We start from the raw sequence: 23,499 nt of genomic DNA, 5'->3' as shown, positions 1-23,499 counted from the left end.
GCGCTGTGTTTTTCACCATATGCGCTTTTAATCATATGCGCTTTTCATCATATGCGATGTGCTTTTCATCATATTCGCTTTTTATCATATGCGCTGCGCTTTTCATCATATGCGCTTTTCATCATATGCGTTTTTCATCATATGCGCTCTTATAATATGCGCTTTTTATGTGAATAGTAAATTAATTAATTTCATTTTACTATTCATATGAATTAATTTCGATTTACTATTTTGTTAATTGAGTAATATATATACATCATATACTTGTGACTCCGAAGGCTCAAATGAATTTGACCATATAGTTATATGTTGTACCTTGCACATTAATTTTCAGTAGAAGCTTTAGATGCATATTTTTTTTCTTGATGAACTATTTGTTTCATATCTAGCTTAGGCAATTATTGTGAACATTTGGTCCCTATAAGAGCATTTATCTTTTAGACTTTTAGTTGATTCGTACTTGTCACAATTAGGGATAGCACCCGCGGGTCGTGGATGCGGATCCATTGGATCCATCACCCGTACCCGTGGATTTTTTTTTTTTTTTTTTAAATCAAATAACTGGAAATTTGGATTTTTTTTTTTTTTTTTTTTAAGAGACATCCAATTGAACCCTTGTTCGTTGAAACAATTTGACTATTTTTTTTAACTCCCCATTTATTTAACTTCGTCTCTTGACCTTGCCACATCACCAAAAAATACATCACTTGCCTTTGATGTCACCGTCACGGTTAGAAACAGTCTAATATAATGCTTATGGCTCTTTGTATACACATAAATAATTTATGTCCATTTTCATTTCCTTACTTATTTTTTCTATTTTTGAAAGACAATTACACCGAGCAATCTTTCTCATTCTTTGAAACAATCTTCGTCTCATTTCTAAGATTTGAACATTATCTTCAAGGTTAGAAGGTTTGGCTCTGTACCGCCAAATCAGAGTCCCTTTTATTAGACAAGTTAGTGTCCCTTTTATTATTAGGCAATTAGGCATTAGAAAATAGTTTTACATTACTATGCTTTGTTTGTGTACCCTTTTTATTTGGTTTGTTTATAAGTATATATGCAGTGTTTCTTTTCTTTATACTTCTCTTTCATCTTAATTAACACATATAATCTCTCATCATAAAATAAATAGTGTGAATTCTTTTAAGAAAATGGATTATGTAAATCAAATTTCTTTAGATATTGAACCAAATACCTATTGGAGTATGATACTAATTCAAATCGAGCGGAAGCATTTTTTAAAACTTTATAAAATCATACTCTTCCACAGATCATTGTACAAAACTTTAGTAAACAAAACAAATTAACGAAATCGAACGAGAGAAGATTAGAATACAACCTTTGTAGCCTTTTGAAAATCGAATTTGAAAACTCAAAGAAGAGTTCCTCTAAACGGTAGACACCCAAAGTTCCAACCTTGCTTCGATCTATACCTTCTACTTAACGGATCTTTTCTTCTTCCTTATTTCCACCAAAACCGAACCCAATTATAGATTTCAAGTATTTTGGTTACTTGAAAATGAGAAAGAAAAATAGCATTTTGTGTATGTGTGTTTTGTATCTCTTTTTTTAACTTTTAAGATTTACTTTTAATAAAAATACAAACTACTTTTTTTATTTTAACTTTTAAGATTTACTTTTAATAAAAATACAAACTACTTTTTGTATTTTAACCTTTAAGATTTACTTTTAATAAAAGTACAAACTACTTTTTCTTATTTTAACTTTTAAGATTTACTTTTAATAAAAATACAAACTACTTTTTGTATTTTAACTTTTAAGATTTACTTTTAATAAAAGTATAAACTACTTTTTCTTATTTTAACTTTTAAGATTTACTTTTAATAAAAATACAAACTACCTTTTTTATTTTAACTTTTAAGATTTACTTTTAATAAAAATACAAACTACTTTTTGTATTTTAACCTTTAAGATTTACTTTTAATAAAAGTACAAACTACTTTTTCTTATTTTAACTTTTAAGATTTACTTTTAATAAAAATACAAACTACTTTTTGTATTTTAACTTTTAAGATTTACTTTTAATAAAAGTATAAACTACTTTTTCTTATTTTAACTTTTAAGATTTACTTTTAATAAAAATACAAACTACCTTTTTTATTTTTATTTTAACTTTTAAGATTATAAATTTAACAATAAACATTAGTATGCATGAAATAAATAATGATTAATTGCATAAGTAATCATAAATGTTAGATAACATATAAAGACCCCATCGTATTCGTATTGATCGGAATTAATCTCGACCCATGGTACCGTGTTGTCAAATGACGTGTTGCGTACATAAAGTACCGTGTTGTCAAATGACGTGTTGCGTACAATCATGGGGTCTTATTAACATAAATATAAATGTTAGTGAAGTTAATAAGAGTTAGATTACAGAAAATATAATTCAGGCGGTATAACCGACCATATAAAACTTAAATAACATAAATATAAATGTTAGTGAAGTTAATAAGAGTTAGATTACAGAAAATATAATTCAGGCGGTACAACCGACCATATATAACTTAAATAACATAAATATAAATGTTAGTGAAGTTAATAAGAGTTAGATTACAGAAAATATAATTCAGGCGGTATAACCGACCATATATAACTTAAATAACATAAATATAAATGTTAGTGAAGTTAATAAGAGTTAGATAATTTCTTACCTTGATTAGTGACGTGTGCTTGCTTAGATAAACCTTGATTATACGGAGCACTTCGTGCTGATAACGTGTTATAATTCAGTAAGCTTATAACTACCTTTAATGGTTATAAGAACAAGGAGAGAAAAAGAGAGAAGAAAGAGAGAAGAAATATTGATATTGATATTTCAAGAGAAATGGTACACCTTAAATGGTTACCATACATGTCTATTTATAGTATAAAATATTACTATGCAAGAAATATAATAATAATAAAATTAACATCCAATCTAGATATTTTATAACACAATCTAGATATTTTATAACATAATAATAATAATTTATATTAAACAACTATGAAATAAAACATACCATAAATCATTCTCATAAATGTAACAGTACTAAACATAAGATTTATTTAAGACAAATATTCAACATATAAAGACTTCGAATAACATTTTACAAAGAAAGTAAAAACAATGAAAAGCAACACGCAGAACATCTTGGGTCAGCATGTATCTTTTTCAATCCTCACGTACCATCTACAAATAAACTATCCATAAAGGTGTGGTGGAACAATCTTATAGTTAAAAGTTCGACGCATCAGCTGTTCTTCATTGAGCAGCAGCAACTGCTGCAACAGCACCAACACCAACACCACCTCTACCAGCAACAACTGTCATCATAAATCGGATCACAAGTCATCAAGTTTGTAGCATTTTGTACATCAAAATTCTATAAATGACATTCTGAACATCAGTATTCTCAAACAACCTTGCCTCATTCGAAGTCGTGAACGTCCAATGGATAAACGAGCAACAGTTTGTGTATAGCAATAACATTTGCAGTGCCTAAACAGTAACATTACAACATAAGCAACAAAGTAACATGTAGGAGCATAAACCAAAAGTAAACTAAAACAATAAGCCATTTGAAAATACCTGATATGATATAACTGACATATCTACATTATTAATAACACCACCACCAATAGGTGGTGCAGTGGACGCTGTTACAGGTGTTGTAGCATCTTTAAACGAAACCACAGCGGACTGCAAACCACTGCCACTGGCATTCTGAACATCATAATTCTCCAAATGCCCTTGGTTTGTTTGACGTCTTGTTCGCCTAGTAAATAAACATGTAGCAGTTACTACACAACAGCAATAACATTCGTTGTGCCTAAACAATGACATCACATCATAAGCGACGGATAAACATGTAGGTATATAAACCAAAATTAAATCCAAACAATAGGTGATTTGAAATACCTTTGAAAGTTGCCGCTGTTATTGTAGCCTCTTTAAACAAAACCGTAGTGAATTGCAGACCGGACAACGACTGCATCGTAAGACGCTCAACATTCATAATTGTGGTATTCAATATATCAGAATATAACTAAGACAGAACTAAATAAAACATATAAACAATGAAATACAACCAATAAAATAACCTGGAATAGATGCAGCGAAATCTACATTCGAACAGCTGACAGATGTGGAAACCAACGTAGGCAAATCGACATCACTCACACTCGTTAATGGGAATGTTATGTGTTAACGAACATGCATTATTGAGTTTTATGATGAAACTGATTAATTAAAAAGTAACTAGTAAGAAAATGAAAATAAGAATACTCGACCTTTTTCGTGAAAATATCAAATATCCTTTTAAGCATGTGTGGGGCTTATGCGTTGAATTCCACCCAAAGGTTGCAGGCAGAACTGTCATCAGACACATAATGTGAAACTTTGTCTATAGGGTAATCCATAGCTAAAACTCACAACACCATGTTTGAAGTGATAAGAGGAGGTTCCTTCAAAGGATCCACCATACTTACAATCACGTCAATCGGAGCTAGTTGTGATGGCTCTCCATCACGGTCAAATCTGCAAATACACGCTTTCTTATTCAGAATCGGACGTTAGATATAAAAATACACGCTTTCATATTCTAAATAATTAGAGTGGATAAAAACTAACATTAGATATAAAAAAATTCATAACGCTATTAACTTGGCATGTTTTACAGGCACTTGGATGTGAGATTATAGTTACTATCACTACCACCATTAAAAATTATGTTAGGTTTGATGTATTCTACTTATTTCAGTTAATACATCCAAACTTACAATAAGTGTAACAAACATAATATCGAGGGTACTGAAATAGTCTATATTTATGCTAGTCACTATAAAACACACATACACCTAAGACCACATTTTATAGTATAATCTAGAACACATACAGCAACATAGATGAAACCAATTTTCATCTCGACACTTGCTATCAGAACATCAATCTACAAATAAAACCTCTAGAAATAAAACAATGTCAATGATTATGAGATACACTCGTATAAAAATTCAAATTTGTTTACACCACATAACATACGGAAAACAATTTCAGCTGTAACTGCATTAACAGAAAATCAAAATATTATTAAATGATAATGTTTCTACCAAAAACTCATCTAAACTTCAAATTATTTTTTCTAAACACATAAAGCAACAAAGGAAAAATCAATTTTAGTTCTAAATTTAACAACAAACATATGAACAAAAACTTTACAAATAGAACAATGCTAAAGTTTATAAAATCATAATAACCTGAATATAAATAATTTCCTATCTATAACCATCTTTCACTTAAGGAACATAAGTAACAAAACTTGATGCAGAAGTTGGCGCTTTCAAATTTCGATGACTCCAAACCTGTGGTACTATCGCAGCCGCCGATGATATAGAAAACGCAAAAAGCCTATAAACGCATCCTAGAAAACTGAAAGTTAACAAATTCGGTGGTCGAGAAACACCGACAAGAAAAAGTTTGATTTTAATAATCGAGAAAAAATCGATTTTATATCAAAGCTTTTAAATTTCGATGACTCCGTACATGTGGTACAGACTCCATACCTGTGGTAAAATCACTGCTTCCATAAAATATAGAAAACGTAATAAGTCAATCAATTCATTACCGCACCGCTGCCGGAATATATAGGAGAAGAACAAAGCCGTCGTAATTTTAGATCCAATCATCGTTTTAAACAGAACTGGTAAGAAATCACGTCACCAAAATCGAGATTAATTTGAAGGGGATATTTCTAATGCCAGATGAATGGTCTGGTTTGGTTTCGTCGTATAATTTTAGGGTTTCACCATATGAATGGAGAGATATGAATCAATAAAACCGTAGCTTTTTGATCCGATAATTAGGTGCCAGCGGTTTTTTAAGATCCAAAATTAAATATAAATATAAACTAGCCTTTAAGAGGCCGTGCGTTGCACGGTTACTCTTAATCAAACAAACGGGAAACGTACATATTATATAAATTGACGGTATGATAAAGAGAGTATCAGAACTATCTATTCTGGTAAAGTACGACCAAAATAAATAGTAGCCTGAATGGCTTTCTGTGTGGTGTAGTTTAAATGAACGAATAACTATATTATTAATATTTACAAAGGAGCTAGACCTACACAGTGTTATCTGTAATAATGTTGACAAATATAAATGAAAAATTACTTATCCTGTCAAATTTCTCGCTGCTGCTGCTGCAACGAAATGGCTGCTGCTTCATGATCAAAGGAAAATACAATTGAACTGGATGCAAAAGGTAAGACCATGATGATGAGAGGTCAGCCCAGCAGCAAAAACAGTCACGTAGACAGAGCTCTGAATATTCTTGGATTCGGAAGATATTGATGTTTAAAGGCTGCTGCTAATGCGAAATGGCTGCTACTATACATAAAAAAAATATGAAACATGATGTTATTCAAATCAAAATATCTAATTAAAATAACATTACATTACACTAATAAAAATAGTTTAGAGATGCTGCAAAGATACAGGCTAAAAAGATTAAGGTGTGCTTAAAATGGATTAAGAATATATACCTCACGAATTCCATATTTTTCCCTATATATTGCCAAACGCTGTGCATCATCACGTGCATCCGTGCAGGTGCATTATTTTTCCCTATAGTCTTTTCCTAATATATCGCCAAACGCTCTGCATCATCACGGCTGCATCATCACGGTTGATGAACAATCAGGTAATAGTGTCCTAATTCCTAAGAGCCCGTGCGTTGCACGGTTGATTTAAAATAAGTTATCAACAACTCACAATATAATTAGTAATGCATGTTTAAAATACAACATTTAAAGAATTGTTTTATTTTTATATCAATGACAGAATGCCCAGTCCATATCATACCCATATTGTCACCCATTTTTTACTTACAGTAACTTTGAGTAAATAAATGTGACCAGTCATCCTAACACTTTGACTTTCACCATGTTGACTGACTTTCCCAAATTCCAAATCTTGCCTTCAGTGTTCCGGTCTTTGACTCCCTAAAAAAAAAATCAGATACAGCCTCCAAAAAAGAGTTGTTGGAGCAGTTCACTTCTCAATTACTATTAGATAAGGTTAGCAAAGACACAAAATGCAATATGGCAACATGCTATGAGATGTCTAATTTGATTGCAACGCCAAACTCGTCCTTAAGGATGACACCCGCGGGCGACGGGTAGGTATCCTTTTACGCGTGATCCGCCAGTCAAATTGTTTTATACCCGTCTACCCATCAACGGGTTAATTTTCTTTGCCCGTGCCAACGAGCATCGGTTAACCATTACCCGCTGATAAACCCGCGGGTTTTGAAAAATAAAACAAACTTAAAGCCAGATTGTAGTGACCCGAACTTTTCCATGTTTATATATATTAAATGAAATTGATATTTACATGATTAAGTGTTTCCAACATGTTAAGCAATCAAACTTATTAAGACTTGATTAATTGGAATAGGTTTCATATAGACAAATGACCACCCAAGTTGACCGGTGATTCACGAACGTTAAAACTTGTAAAAACTATACGATGACATATATATGGTTATATATATAGTTAACATGATTTTATTATAAGTATGTATCTCATTAGGTATTTTAACAATGAGTTATATACATAAAAATGAGACTATTAAATTAAGAAACTCGAAAACGATATATATAACGATTATCGTTATAACGTCTTACTAGGTACATATGAATCATATTAAGATATTGATACACTTGGTGTAACACCCTAGTTATTATCGTACAGAAGTGTATATAGTGTACATAAAGCGAGAGGAACTGTGTGTAATTAAACTGTGATCAGAATCTGTTCAGACCATAGTGAGCGCCGCGCAACCTTAAAGGAGCGCGCCGCGCACCACTACTGTAGCCGGGTTCTTTTTCTTTTAATCAGATATTTTGGAAGGGTATTGAGGTAATTTCACTTGGGGACGAGTTAAGGTCACAGATCAGTGGTTTGGGTGAGTCATAACTCCACTTTCAACAACCATTTTCATCCTACTTTAATTCTAGTAAGAGAAACCCAAAATTTAGAGAGAGAAAGCTCAAGTAAAGGAAGAAGGAGCTAGTTTCGGGTCTTAGCTCGGGTTATAAAGTTGTTCATCTCCTCGCTAGCTACAATTTGATTGTGTTGGTGACTCGCTTTGAAGTTACAAGTGTTATTGGAAATCTCGCCAAGTCGACAAGGTGAGTGGAATTATTATACATGTGTGTATACAATGTATCTATTTGTAGGGCGGGGAAGGGGCCGGGGCATATGTTGTTTATACCACCAAGAGTTAGTGATATATTTCGTTGTATACTAACGATGGATATTTCGTTGTCCAAATTGCCCAAGAGTTAGTGATATATTTCGTTGTACACTAACGATTGCTTGAACGGATATTTCGTTATCCGTGTCGCCTTGGGGTTAGTGATATATTTCGTTGTACACTAACGGTCGTTATGAACACCGATGGAAAATTCGAAGTACCATTCCCTTGTGTGTTAGTTAACCTTAATTACGCGTTGTATTGTAGTATATTATATCATTCGGGTTATATATATGCTATTGTGGTGCTAGCTTGTGATCTTGAAGGGTTTAGAGTTATACTTGCGATGGTATGCTATGTAAATTGTTAGCGTGTATGAGGTAATTGTGTAAGTGCTTGCAAGTAGGTGTATTATATATGTATATGTATAATTATTGCATTCACTAAGCGTTAGCTTACCCTCTCGTTGTTTACCTTTTTAGGATCCGGCTTGATTAAAGGAAAAGGTATTCGCTTGGACTAGTGGCGCCTCGGGGGTTTTAGCTTTTTGGAAGTTCGACCAAGATTTGGGTAGTTTAACCTCAAACACCATGCTCTAGTGACGTTTGGCAATTAAACTTTTTGTGGTCAAAACTCGTATTTCGTACTTAATGGCATTTTGGGCATATGTGGGCCCCGCAATGTAAAACTCGTTTTATCATTGATTCGTGCTTGTTTTACTTATACTAATATGATGTGAAAAGCATTTCGCCTAAAAATGATGGGAAGTGTTTGATCTTTTTACGAAAACGGAACATTTTGGACAGCAGGCTGCCAGGCCCTGTGCGCGCCGCGCACAGGTAGGGGTGCGCGCCGCGCACCCAGCCTGGGTAGGCCTGCTTCGAATATTATTTTTTTATTTCGCAGTTTTGGTTGGTTAACGGGTTGGGTCGTTACAAGTGGTATCAGAGCATGGTCTAAGTGATTTAGGTGACTTGAGATAGGCGCCTAGACTTAGACTTTTATGTTGTGGAATTATATGCGGGACTTGTAGGACTACGGGTCAGTGCGGGGTTTGGCTAGTTCTTTGATGCATAAGTGGACAACTATGCTATGTTATGATGTTACTAATCGTGTGATATCGTTTTGAACATCGAGCAAGATGATTGTGATACGTTTGAGCATGGCACGACATGTGAGCGTAATAGTGAGTCGCTACCACTATTTCGGTTGCAAGTCAAGTCAAGCAAGGATGTGCGACAAGTATCGAGCTAGATGTGGTGTATGTACGGTCATATGCATAGGTATATATGTGTATTAAATTGTTGGTGATGTTTAATCCGTTTTTAATCTTTAGAATGAAGACGAGAAAAGGAACGAATACGAATGGCAATGGTGGTCCCTCTCATGTAGAGGAAGATGAGATGACTACCAAGATCGAGACCGCTTTAGAAAACTATGTTTCGGTTTTCTCACGAAAGGTTAAACAAATATTCGAAGAGTCGATTTCGGAACAAATTGTTGATATGATTCAAGAACGGATGACTAATGCCGTTAAAGAAGAAGTTGAAAAGAGGTTTCCTAGACCTCAAAATGTGGGCGAGTTGGAGTTTAGCTATAAGAACTTCTTGGCGACTAAGCCTCCTCACTTTCACGGGGATCCCGACCCCATGAAAAGTGCGGCTTGGATCTCCGATGTTGAAGGTTGTTTTCGCACGACCGAGTGCCCACCCGAGAAGAAGACTAGACTTGCTACTAGTTTGTTGAGGGGTCATGCTAAAGATTGGCTCGATGGTAAAATTGATATGGTGGGTGATGCGGCTTTTGTAGGGTTATCTTGGGCGAATTTCAAGAAAGAGTTTTTCCTTGAATATCGTACGCAAGCGGATCTTTCCAAATTGCGCAACGAGTTAAGGAACATGCGTCAAGGGTCTTTGGACCTAAACACTCTCAAAACCAACTTTCTCGCTAAGGCGCGTTTTTGCCCCGAGTATGTGGGGAATGATCAATTGTTAATGGAAGACTTTCATGCGACCCTTAGAGACGATTTGAAGGGTAAAATTAGTATTGGTCAAGTTGAGAATTTTGCTAAGCTTTTGGCGGTGGCGAAGGGGTTTGAAGCGCAAGCTCCGAGTCCGGTTAGTTATGCGCCAAGTAAAAGAAAGTTTGAAGCTTCTAGTTTTTCGAACAAGAAGAGTAAAGGAGTATCCAAAAGTGTTGGTAGTGTGAAGAAGGGTGCTCCTAGTGTTCACGTGACCACATGTTACAATTGTGAGCAAAAAGGTCACTACTCTCGTGATTGCCCAAAACCGCGTACTAATGTGATCACATGTTTTAATTGTCAACAAGAAGGGCACCGAAAGTCGGAGTGTCCCGAACTCTGAAATGATCAAGTTAAAAGAATGGAGAAGTCGGCGGGGTCGGCTAGGGGACATAATTATTTGATGACCAATGACGAAGCCAAGCAATCCAATGAAGTCGTTTCAGGTACTTTCATGGTTAACTCTAATCCGGCAAGGATTCTATTTGATAGCGGTGCAAATTTATCGTTTGTGTCTCCAAAATTTGTGCCTAAACTTAATAAACTGTTAGCTAAGTTAAGTCGTCCAGTAGAAGTCGAAATAGCGGATGGCAAGACGGTGCTAGTGGTTGATGCATGTAAGAATTGTAATGTTGTATTTGGTTCCGAGAACTTTAATATTGATCTCATTCCGATGACTTTGGATGATTTTGATATCGTGGTTGGTATGGATTGGCACGATCATAATAGAGCCGATATTTCGTGCCATGAAAAATCTATTCGTGTAAAGACCCCAAGCGGGGGAGAGTTAATTATTCATGGCGATAAGCGTAGAAGACTTGTGTCGATATGCACTTTTGCACGGGCACGTCGTTTCCTTGTTAATGGTGGCATGGCTTTTCTTGCCCATGTTGTCGATACTCGTGATGAGCCACCACCCATTCGTGAAATTCCGGTGGTAAGTGAATTTGAAGATGTTTTTCCGGACGAATTACCGGGTGTTCCGGCGGAAAGACAAGTCGAATTTCGCATTGAGTTGGTTTCGGGAGCTACTCCCATTGCTAAAACTCCTTATCGTTTAGCACCAACGGAAATGCAAGAATTGTTGAATCAAATTCAAGAGTTACTTGAGAAGGGTTTTATTCGACCGAGTGCTTCGCCATGGGGTGCTCCGGTCTTGTTCGTGAAGAAGAAAGATGGTAGTATGCGTATGTGCATCGACTACCGGGAGTTAAATAAAGTGACGATCAAAAATCGTTATCCGTTGCCTAGGATTGATGATTTATTCGACCAACTTCAAGGCGCTACGTACTTCTCAAAAATTGACCTACGGTCCGGCTATCATCAAATGCGAGTCTGTGAGGAAGATATCGAGAAAACGGCCATTCGTACTCGTTATGGGCATTTCGAATTTGTGGTTATGCCTTTCGGTCTTACGAATGCACCGGCGGCGTTTATGGATCTTATGAACCGAGTTTGCCAACCTATGTTGGACAAGTCGGTAATTGTGTTCATTGACGATATTCTTGTCTATTCTAAGAGCATGACGGAGCATGAACACCACTTGCGTGAAGTATTGAAGACGCTGAGAAGAGAGAAGTTGTATGCTAAATTCTAAAAATGTGAATTTTGGCTAAGGGAGGTTCAATTCCTTGGCCATATTGTGAACAAGAATGGTATTCAAGTGGATTCGGGGAAGATAGAGACGGTAAAGGATTGGGGACGATCGACTACGCCTACGGAAATCGGAACTTTTCTCGGATTGGCCGGTTACTATCGTCGGTTTATCCAAGACTTTTCTAAAATTGCTTCTCCATTGACGAGATTGACGAGGAAGAACGTGAGTTTTAATTGGGAAAACGAGCAAGAAATCGCTTTTCAATTATTGAAGGAGAAATTGTGTAAAGCTCCGGTCTTAGTATTGCCGAAAGGTGTAGATGATATGACGGTCTATTGTGATGATTCTTTGAATGGGCTCGGGTGTGTTCTAATGCAACGAGGTAAAGTCATCGCTTACGCCTCTCGCCAATTAAAGGAACATGAAAAGAGATACCCGACTCATAATCTCGAATTAGCGGCGGTGGTCCATGCTTTGAAAATTTGGTGCCATTACTTGTATGGTGTCAAGTGTACGATTTATTCGGATCACAAGAGTTTGAAACATCTTTTTGATCAACGGGATTTGAATTATCGTCAACGTAGATGGATGGATGTGGTGAAGGACTATGATTGTGAGATACTCTATCATCCGGGCAAAGCGAATGTGGTCGCGGATGCGTTAAGCTGAAAGAGTCACCACCCGGCGTTACGATTGGGATTGTTACGTATGGTTATTACTAACGATTTTCTCGAAAAGCTTGGTGAAGTTCAAATAGAGGCTTACGTTCACAACAAGCATGCGGAACGAATCGTGGGGAAATCGGAATCCATTACTATGGGTTAGCGCGGGTTGTTGTCTTTTCAAGAAAGAGTATGGGTGCCAAAGATGGGTGACTTCCGAAAGGTTCTTCTTGATGAAGCGCATAAGTCTAAATATTCTATTATCCGGGTGCGACGAAAATGTATCTTGATTTGAAGAAAGATTATTGGTGGCCGGGCATGAAACGCGACGTTGTTAAGTATGTTGAGCAATGCGTCACGTGTTTGCAAGTTAAAGCCGAACACCAAAAGCCGTATGGTAAGTTGCAACCGCTAGAAATTCCAATGTGGAAGTGGGAGTATATTACCATGGATTTTATTACCAAGTTGCCGAAAACGGCAAGAACCCAATTTGACACTATTTGGGTGATTGTCGATAGATTGACGAAGAGTGCGTTGTTTCTTCCTATTAAAGAAGCAATATCATCGGAGGCACTCGCGAAGATGTTCATTAAAGAGGTGATATCGAGACATGGCGTTCCCGCATCTATTTTTTGGGATCGGGACACACGTTTTACTTCTCGATTTTGGAAGAAGTTTCATGAAGACATGGGTACGAGGGTAAATATGAGTACGGCGTATCATCCTCAAACGGATGGTCAAACCGAACGTACGAATCAAACATTGGAGGATATATTACGTGCGTGTATTATTGATTTTGGCGGTAGTTGGGACGAACATTTACCATTGGTGGAATTCTCGTACAATAATAGTTTTCACTCTAGTATTGGAATGCCACCATATGAGATGTTATACGGTAGAAGGTGTCGAACCCCGATTTGTTGGGGTGAAGTGGGTCAAAGGGAAGTCGGGAGCACCGACTTGGTATTGGAGACAAATAGCAAAATCGATATGAGTCGGGCTCGTTTAAAGGCGGCGCAAGATAGACAAAAGTCTTACGTCGATAAACGTAGGCGACCGATTGAGTTTCAAGAGGGTGACATGGTGATGCTTAAGGTTTCACCGTGGAAAGGTATTATTCGGTTTCGAAAACGGGGAAAGTTAGCTCCTCGGTTTATTGGACTGTTTAAGGTTTTAGCCCATGTTGGTGAAGTTGCGTATCGTTTGGAATTACCCGAAGAGCTTGCGGGGATCCATAATACATTTCATGTTTCCCATCTCCGTAAGTGTCTTGCGGATGATTCATCATGGATGCCATTAGATGAGATCGAATTAAACAACAAGTTAGAGTATGTTGAGGAGCCGATAGCTATACTTGATGAGAAGGAAAAAATGTTGCGTAACAAAGAGGTGAGGACCTTCAAGGTCCAATGGCGTCGTAGTAAAGGTTGCGAATTTACATGGGAACCTGAAGAATTTGTGTTGGTTTATCTTCCTGCTTGTCATGCAGCTTGGATCGCGAGGACGCGCTCCGACTCAAGTGGGGGAGAGTTGTAACACCCTAGTTATTATCATACAGAAGTGTATATAGTGTACATAAAGCGAGGGGAACTGTGTGTAATTAAACTGTGATCAGAATCTGTTCAGACCATAGTGCGCGTCGCGCACCCTTAAAGGAGCGCGCCGCGCACCACTACTGTAGCCGGGTTCTTTTTCTTTTAATCAGATATTTTGGAAGGGTATTGAGGTAATTTCACTTGGGGACGAGTTAAGGTCACAGATCAGTGGTTTGGGTGAGTCATAACTCCACTTTCAACAACCATTTTCATCCTACTTTAATTCTAGTAAGAGAAACCCAAAATTTAGAGAGAGAAAGCTCAAGTAAAGGAAGAAGGAGCTAGTTTCGGGTCTTAGCTCGGGTTATAAAGTTGTTCATCTCCTCGCTAGCTACAATTTGGTTGTGTTGGTGACTCGCTTTGAAGTTACAAGTGTTATTGGAAATCTCGCCAAGTCGACAAGGTGAGTGGAATGATTATACATGTGTGTGTATAATGTATCTATTTGTAGGGCGGGGAAGGGGCCGGGGCATATGTTGTTTATACCACCAAGAGTTAGTGATATATTTCGTTGTACAATAACGATGGATATTTCGTTGTCCAAATTGCCCAAGAGTTAGTGATATATTTCGTTGTACACTAACGATTGCTTGAACGGATATTTCATTGTCCGTGTCACCTTGGGGTTAGTGATATATTTCGTTGTACACTAACGGTCGTTATGAACACCGATGGGAAATTTGAAGTACCATTCCCTTGTGTGTTAGTTAACCTTAATTACGCGTTGTATTGTAGTATATTATATCATTCGGGTTATATATATGCTATTGTGGTGCTAGCTTGTGATCTTGAAGGGTTTAGAGTTATACTTGCGATGGTATGCTATGTAAATTGCTAGCGTGTATGACGTAATTGTGTAAGTTCTTGTAAGTAGGTGTATTATATATGTATATGTATAATTATTGCATTCACTAAGCGTTAGCTTACCCTCTCATTGTTTACCTTTTTAGGATCCGGCTTGGTTAAAGGAAAAGGTATTCGCTTGGACTAGTGGCGCCTCGGGGGTTTTAGCTTTTTGGAAGTTCGACCAAGATTTGGGTAGTTTAACCCCAAACACCATGCTCTAGTGACGTTTGGCAATTAAACTTTTTGTGTTCGAAACTCGTATTTCGTACTTAATGGCATTTTGGGCATATGTGGGCCCCGCAATGTAAAACTCATTTTATCATTGATTCGTGCTTGTTTTACTTATACTAATATGATGTGAAAAGCATTTCGCCTAAAAATGATGGGAAGTGTTAGATCTTTTTACGAAAACGGAACATTTTGGACAGCGGGCTGCCAGGCCCTGTGCGCGCCGCGCACAGGTAGGGGTGCGCGCCGCGCACCCAGCCTGGGCAGGCCTGCTTCGAATATATTTTTTTTATTTCGCAGTTTTGGTTGGTTAACGGGTTGGGTTATTACACTTGGTTAATTATGTTAAATGATAAGTAAATATATCATTAAGTGTATTAACAATGAACTACATATGTAAAAATAAGACTACTAACTTAATGATTTTGAAACGAGACATATATGTAACGATTATCGTTGTAACGACATTTAATGTATATAGATCATATTAAGAGATATTTGTATATCATAATATCATGATAATATAATAATTTAAAATCTCATTTGATATTATAAACATTCGGTTAACAACATTTAACAAGATCGTTAACCTAAAGGTTTCAAAACAACATTTACATGTAACGACTAACGATGACTTAACGACTCAGTTAAAATGTATATACATGTAGTGTTTTAATATGTATTCATACACTTTTGAAAGACTTCAAGACACTTATCAAAATACTTCTACTTAACAAAAATGCTTACAATTACATCCTCGTTCAGTTTCATCAACAAATCTACTCGTATGCACCCGTATTCGTACTCGTACAATACACAGCTTTTAGATGTATGTACTATTGGTATATACACTCCAATGATCAGCTCTTAGCAGCCCATGTGAGTCACCTAACACATGTGGGAACCATCATTTGGCAACTAGCATGAAATATCTCATAAAATTACAAAAATATGAGTAATCATTCATGACTTATTTACATGAAAACAAAATTACATATCCTTTATATCTAATCCATACACCAACGACCAAAAACACCTACAAACACTTTCATTCTTCAATTGTCTTCATATAATTGATCTCTCTCGAGTTCTATCTTCAAGTTCTAAGTGTTCTTCATAAATTCCAAAAGTTCTAGTTTCATAAAATCAAGAATACTTCCAAGATTGCAAGTTAATTCCAAGTTTTCTAAATCCATTCCAAGTAATCATCCAAGATCAAGAAACCTTTGTTACTTACAGTAGGTTATCTTTCTAATACAAGGTAATAATCATATTCAAACTTTAATTCAATTTCTATAACTATAACAATCTTATTTCGAGTGGAAATCTTACTTGAAATTGTTTTCGTGTCATGATTCTGCTTCAAGAACTTTCAAGCCATCCAAGGATCCTTTGAAGCTAGATCTATTTTTATCATTTCCAGTAGGTTTATACAAGGAACTTTAGGTAGTAATGATGTTCATAACATCATTCGATTCATACATAAAAAGCTGTCTTATTCAACGTTATAAACTTGTAATCACTAGAACATAGTTTAGTTAATTCTAAACTTGTTCGCAAATAAAGTTAATCCTTCTAACTAGACTTTTAAAATCAACTAAACACATGTTCTATATCTATATGATATGCTAACTTAATGATTTAAAACCCGTAAACACGATAAACACCATAAAACTGGATATACGCCGTCGTAGTAAAACCGGGGGCTGTTTTGGTTGGGATAATTAAAAGCTAAGAAGAACTTTGATTTAAAAGCTATACTTCTGTAAAAATGGTTTTTCTTATGAACATGAAACTATATCCAAAAATCATGGTTAAACTCAAAGTGAAAGTATGTTTTTCAAAATAGTCATCAAGATGTCGTTTTTTCGATGGAAATGACTACCTCTTTCAAAAATGACTTCTAACTGGTATTTCCGACTATAAACTTATACTTTTTCTATTTAGATTCATAAAGTTAAGTTCAATACGAAACTGTAGCCACTGGAATCACTCAAAACGGATTAGAAACGAAGAAATGGCAAGTAAAACAAGATTGATAAAAACTACTCATTTTACCTACGTGAAAGTTAGTAATAAATCTATTCCATCCATAACCTAATCAACTTATATTGTATATTATGTAATCTTGAGATACCATAGACACGTATACAATGTTTCGACCTATCATGTCGACCCATCTATATATATATTGCGGAACAACCATAGACACTCTATATGTGAATGTTGGAGTTAGCTATACAGGGTTGAGGTTGATTCCAAAATATATATATAGTTTGAGTTGTGATCAATACTGAGATACGTATACACTTGGTCGTGGATTGATTCAAGATAATATTTATCGATTTATTTCTGTACATCTAACTGTGGACAACTAGTTGTAGGTTACTAACGAGGACAGCTTACTTAATAAACTTAAAACGTCAAAATGTATTAAAAGTATTGTAAATATATTTTGAACATACTTTGATATATATGTATATATTGTTATAGGTTCGTGAATCAACCAGTGGCCAAGTCTTACTTCCCGACGAAGTAAAAATCTGTGAAAGTGAGTTATAGTCCCACTTTTAAAATCTTATATTTTTGGGATGAGAATACATGCAGGTTTTATAAATGATTTACAAAATAGACACAAGTACGTGAAACTACATTCTATGGTTGAATTATCGAAATCGAATATGCCCCTTTTTATTAAGTTTGGTAATCTAAGAATTAAGGAACAGACACCCTAATTGACGCGAATCCTAAAGATAGATCTATTGGGCCTAACAAACCCCATCCAAAGTACCGGATGCTTTAGTACTTCGAAATTTATATCATATCCGAAAGGTGTCCCGGAATGATGGGGATATTCTTATATATGCATCTTGTTAATGTCGGTTACCAGGTGTTCACCATATGAATGATTTTTATCTCTATGTATGGGATGTGTATTGAAATATGAAATCTTGTGGTCTATTGTTACGATTTGATATATATAGGTTAAACCTATAACTCACCAACATTTTTGTTGACGTTTAAAGCATGTTTATTCTCAGGTGAATACTAAGAGCTTCCGCTGTTGCATACTAAAATAAGGACAAGATTTGGAGTCCATGTTTGTATGATATTATGTAAAAACTGCATTCAAGAAACATATGTCGATGTAATATATTTCTATTGTAAACCATTATGGTCGTGTGTAAACAGTATATTTTAGATTATCATTATTTGATAATCTACGTAATGCTTTTGAAACCTTTATTGATAAAATAAAGGTTATGGTTGTTTTAAAAATGAATGCAGTCTTTGAAAAACGTCTCATATAGAGGTCAAAACCTCGCAACGAAATCAATTAATATGGAACGTTTATAATCAATATGAACGGGACATTTCATTTGGTATCCGAGCGTTGGTCTTAGAGAACCAAAATTTTGCATTAGTGTGTCTTATCGAGTTTGTTAGGATGCATTAGTGAGTCTGGACTTCGACCGTGTTTACTTGAAAAATGATTGCTTAACAAATTTTGTTGGAAACTATATATTTTTAACATGTGAATATTATGTGATATATTAATCTCTTAACGTGTTTGATATTATGTGATAGATGTCTACCTCTAATACAAGTCCCATTCACTCACCTAATAATAATGAAGAGTCAAATGTAATTTGGAATGATTCGTGGACTGATTCACAAGTTCCCGAAGAGGAACCGGAAGAAGAATCGGAACCGGAAGAAGAATCGGAACCGGAGGAGGAGGAACCGGAAGAAGAAATGGAACCGGTGGGGGAAATAATAAAACGGTTAAGTAAAAGAAAATCCTCAACCAACCGACTAAGGTTAATTATGGTCAACGGTGTTTCTGCCAAGGAAGCAAAATATTGGGAGGATTACCAATTCTCCGATGAATCGGATCCCGACGAGGATTCCGATGATTTTAGAGAAATTACCCCAACTGAATTTAAAAAGGCAAAAGAGAATAATAAGGGAAAGGGCATAAAAATAGAGAAATCTGATTCCAACCCCGATGAACTTTATATGTATCGTCAACACCAGTATTTCTTAAGTTGTAACAATAACCCGAGAACCTCTAAACCACCAGGTTTTTCTAGACCAATGTGGAAAACGACGGCTCGTATTAGGGGAACATCATATATCCCTAAAAACTTAGCAAAAAGAACCAAGTTTGAAAAAGAAGAAACGAGTGAGTCGGAATAAGATAGTTGTATTTGTGAGGTGTAATATATGTAATATATGGTGCTTATGCTTTACAATATATGTAAAAATTGCTTGTATTAATAAGTATCTTTTATGAATCTAACTCTTGTCTATTTTACAGTATAAAAACACAAAATGGATAGACAACCCAATATTTTAGAAGACTTACCCGGAGACATGATTGATGAAATCTTGTCTAGAGTCGGTCAGAATTCCTCGGCACAACTATTTATGGCAAAATCAGTTTGTAAGACATTCGAAGAACGTTCCAAGAATGCCTTGGTTTATAAAAGGCTTTCTTTTGAAAGATGGGGGATATCACATTGGGAAACCCATAAGTTACGATGTGTTTACGTTGATGCATATATTGCGGGGAACCCAAATGTTATTTTACGCAACGGGTTAAGAAATCATTTTGACTCAATGTATCCGAATATAGGACTTCATGATTTAGAAAAAGCGGCTAACATGCAACATAAAGAAGCATGTTATGTTTACGGGTTAGTAATGTTCGCTTCTCACCAAAGTGAGAAAAAGAACATCGGGCTACAACTATTAAACAAAACGTTCCCACAAGTGACGGAGTCGGTAATTGGGGTAAGACATGAGGTTTTTAGGTTATTACGAGACTGTTGGTCATTACGTAACCTTCGTCCTTTTGACGACGTTACAACACGTTGTCATACTATCGGTCACAACGGTTACGTTCCACAAGACCAAGGATGGGAAGTGGTATTAGTAAAACCAGAATGCATGACTTGTTTCTGGACGTATGAATTACGTGTCTTTGTTGCCTTTACTGAACGCCTTATTTATTAACTAGAATTATCTTCGCAACTACTTTATATCAAAGTTTTATGTGCTATATTTCATGCTGTATGTAAAATAGCGGTATTGTAAGTTTGCAAGTTATTGTATAAAGGTTTGAATATGATATATATTTTTTTGTGATTAGTTTTTCATATAGAATTGTAGTAGTTGAAATGGTATGTTAGCTACTAAGTATGAACTTAACGGGTAGGTACTACCAGAATTAAAGAGTATAAAACGCTAATATGAAGAAAGAGCTTTTATAAATAAGTTCATATTACGCTACGAAATACTATTGACTACTCTTGATATTCTATATGATTAACTCATTTCATTTGACTATTTTGAAGGAAATGGCACCGACTACTCGACACACCTTGAATATGAGTGAAGAGGAATTTCGTGCCTTTCTTGCTTCAAACATAGCCGCAATACAGGCCGCGCTACATACCAACAATAACCTTGGATCTAGCAGTACAGGAAATCGTGTAGGATGCACCTACAAAGAATTCACTGCCTGCAAACCTTTGGAATTTGATGGAACCGAAGGACCGATCGGATTGAAACGGTGGACCGAGAAGGTCGAATCGGTGTTTGCCATAAGTAAGTGTACTGAAGAGGACAAAGTGAAGTACGCTACGCATACCTTCACAGGTTCTGCGTTAACATGGTGGAATACCTATCTAGAGCAAGTGGGACAAGATGATGCTTACGCACTACCGTGGTCAGCATTCAAGCACTTGATGAACGAGAAGTACCATCCCAGAACCGAGGTCAATAAGCTCAAGACAGAACTTAGAGGGTTACGAACCCAAGGATTTGATATTACCACGTACGAAAGACGATTCACAGAATTATGCATATTGTGTCCGGGAGCGTTCGAAGATGAGGAAGAGAAGATCGATGCGTTTGTGAAAGGATTACCGGAAAGAATCCAAGAAGATATAAGTTCACACGAGCCCGCCTCCATACAACAGGCATGTAGAATGGCTCACAAACTAGTGAACCAGATTGAAGAAAGAATTAAAGAACAGACTGTTGAAGAGGCCAATGTGAAGCAAGTCAAAAGAAAATGGGAGAAAAACGGTGATAAGAATCACCAATACAACAACAACAGCAATTACAACAATAATCGCAACAACTATCCTAACAATCGCAACATCAATCGCAACTACAACAAACGGCCCAACAACAACAACAACAACAATAACAACAACAACAACAACAACAACAACAACAACAACAACAACAACAACAACAACAACAACAACAACAACAACAACAACAACAACAACAACAACAACAACAACAATCATCTTAACAACAATAATAACCGCAACAACAACAACAATCAGAAGCAGCTATGCCAAAGGTGTGAAAAGTATCACTCGGGGTTCTGCACCAAATTTTGCAACAAGTGTAAAAGAAATGGTCATAGCGCGGCGAAGTGTGAGGTCTACGGACCAGGGGTTAACAGAACGAAAGGAACAAATGGTGTCGGAACGAGTAATGGTGGAGCAAGTAGTGTCGGAGCAAGTTATGCCAATGTAGTTTGTTATAAATGTGGAAAACCGGGCCACATTATTAGAAATTGCCCGATCCAGGAGAACACGAATGGACAAGGCCGCGGAAGAGTTTTCAATATTAATGCGGCAGAGGCACATGAAGACCCGGAGCTTGTTACGGGTACGTTTCTTATTGACAATAAATCTGCCTACGTTTTATTTGATTCGGGTGCGAATAGAAGCTATATGAGTAGAGATTTTTGTGCTAAATTAAGTTGTCCATTGATGCCTTTGGATAGTAAATTTTTACTCGAATTAGCAAATGTTAAATTAATTTCACCAGATAATATATGTCGGAATCGAGAAATTAAACTGGTTAGCGAAACATTTAAGATTGACTTGATACCAGTAGAGTTAGGGAGTTTTGATGTGATAATCAGTATGGACTGGTTGAAAGAAGTGAAAGCAGAGATCGTTTGTTACAAAAATGCAATTCGCATTATACGAGAAAAAGGAAAACCCTTAATGGTGTACGGAGAAAAGGGCAACACGAAGCTACATCTTATTAGTAATTTGAAGGCACAAAAACTAATAAGAAAAGGTTACTATGCTATTCTAGCACACGTCGAGAAAGTACAAACTGAAGAAAAGAGCATCAATGATGTTCCTGTCGCAAAAGAATTTCCCGATGTGTTTCTGAAAGAATTACCGGGATTACCCCCACATCGATCCGTTGAATTTCAAATAGATCTTGTACCAGGAGCTGCACCAATAGCTCGTGCTCCTTACAGACTCGCACCCAGCGAGATGAAAGAACTGCAAAGCCAATTACAAGAAATTTTAGAGCGTGGTTTCATTCGACCAAGCACATCACCGTGGGGAGCTCCTGTTTTGTTTGTCAAGAAAAAAGATGGTACATTCAGGTTGTGTATCGACTACCGAGAGTTGAACAAACTTACCATCAAGAACCGCTACCCACTACCGAGAATCGACGACTTATTTGATCAACTACAAGGCTCGTCTGTTTATTCAAAGATTGACTTACGTTCCGGGTATCATCAAATGCGGGTGAAAGAAGATGATATTCCAAAGACTGCTTTCAGAACACGTTACGGTCATTACGAGTTTATGGTCATGCCGTTTGGTTTAACTAATGCACCAGCTGTGTTCATGGACCTTATGAACCGAGTGTGTGGACCATACCTTGACAAGTTTGTCATTGTTTTCATTGATGACATACTTATTTACTCAAAGAATGACCAAGAACACGTTGAACATTTGAGAAAGGTGTTAGAAGTATTGAGGAAGAAAGAATTGTACGCTAAGTTTTCAAAGTGTGCATTTTGGTTGGAAGAAGTTCAATTCCTCGGTCACATAGTGAACAAAGAAGGTATTAAGGTGGATCCGGCAAAGATAGAAACTGTTGAAAAGTGGAAAACCCCGAAAACTCTGAAACACATACGCCGGTTTTTAGGACTAGCTGGTTACTACAGAAGGTTCATCCAAGACTTTTCCAGAATAGCAAAACCCATGACTGCATTAACGCATAAAGGGAAGAAATTTGAATGGAAGGATGAACAAGAGAAAGCGTTTCAGTTATTGAAGAAAAAGCTAACTACGGCACCTATATTATCATTGCCTGAAGGGAATGATGATTTTGTGATTTATTGTGACGCCTCAAAGCAAGGTCTCGGTTGTGTATTAATGCAACGAATGAAGGTGATTGCTTATGCATCTAGACAATTGATGATTCACGAACAAAATTA

General features: G+C 36.3%; 1 long non-coding RNA gene across 8 annotated transcripts; it reads right to left on the bottom strand.

Moving 5' to 3' along the window:
* Positions 1–3,057: 3,057 nt before the first annotated feature.
* On the bottom strand, positions 3,058–5,871 carry LOC139851927 (uncharacterized). 8 transcript variants are annotated; one of them, XR_011760800.1, is made up of 8 exons: positions 5,575–5,871; positions 5,269–5,440; positions 4,501–4,549; positions 4,114–4,384; positions 3,932–4,001; positions 3,602–3,788; positions 3,435–3,511; positions 3,058–3,336 (listed from the first exon to the last, which is right to left on the bottom strand). It is a non-coding gene; the product is annotated as an uncharacterized lncRNA (long non-coding RNA). The 8 variants fall into 8 exon arrangements; XR_011760803.1 differs by having other exon boundaries at positions 3,602–3,842; positions 4,114–4,549; XR_011760798.1 differs by having other exon boundaries at positions 4,114–4,549.
* Positions 5,872–23,499: the final 17,628 nt, after the last annotated feature.

This window comes from Rutidosis leptorrhynchoides, chromosome 6, assembly GCF_046630445.1.
Source record: "Rutidosis leptorrhynchoides isolate AG116_Rl617_1_P2 chromosome 6, CSIRO_AGI_Rlap_v1, whole genome shotgun sequence".
Taxonomy (NCBI): Eukaryota; Viridiplantae; Streptophyta; class Magnoliopsida; order Asterales; family Asteraceae; genus Rutidosis; species Rutidosis leptorrhynchoides.
Note: the sequence above shows the minus strand (reverse complement) of the source record. Positions and strands in the feature narration are given on the sequence as shown.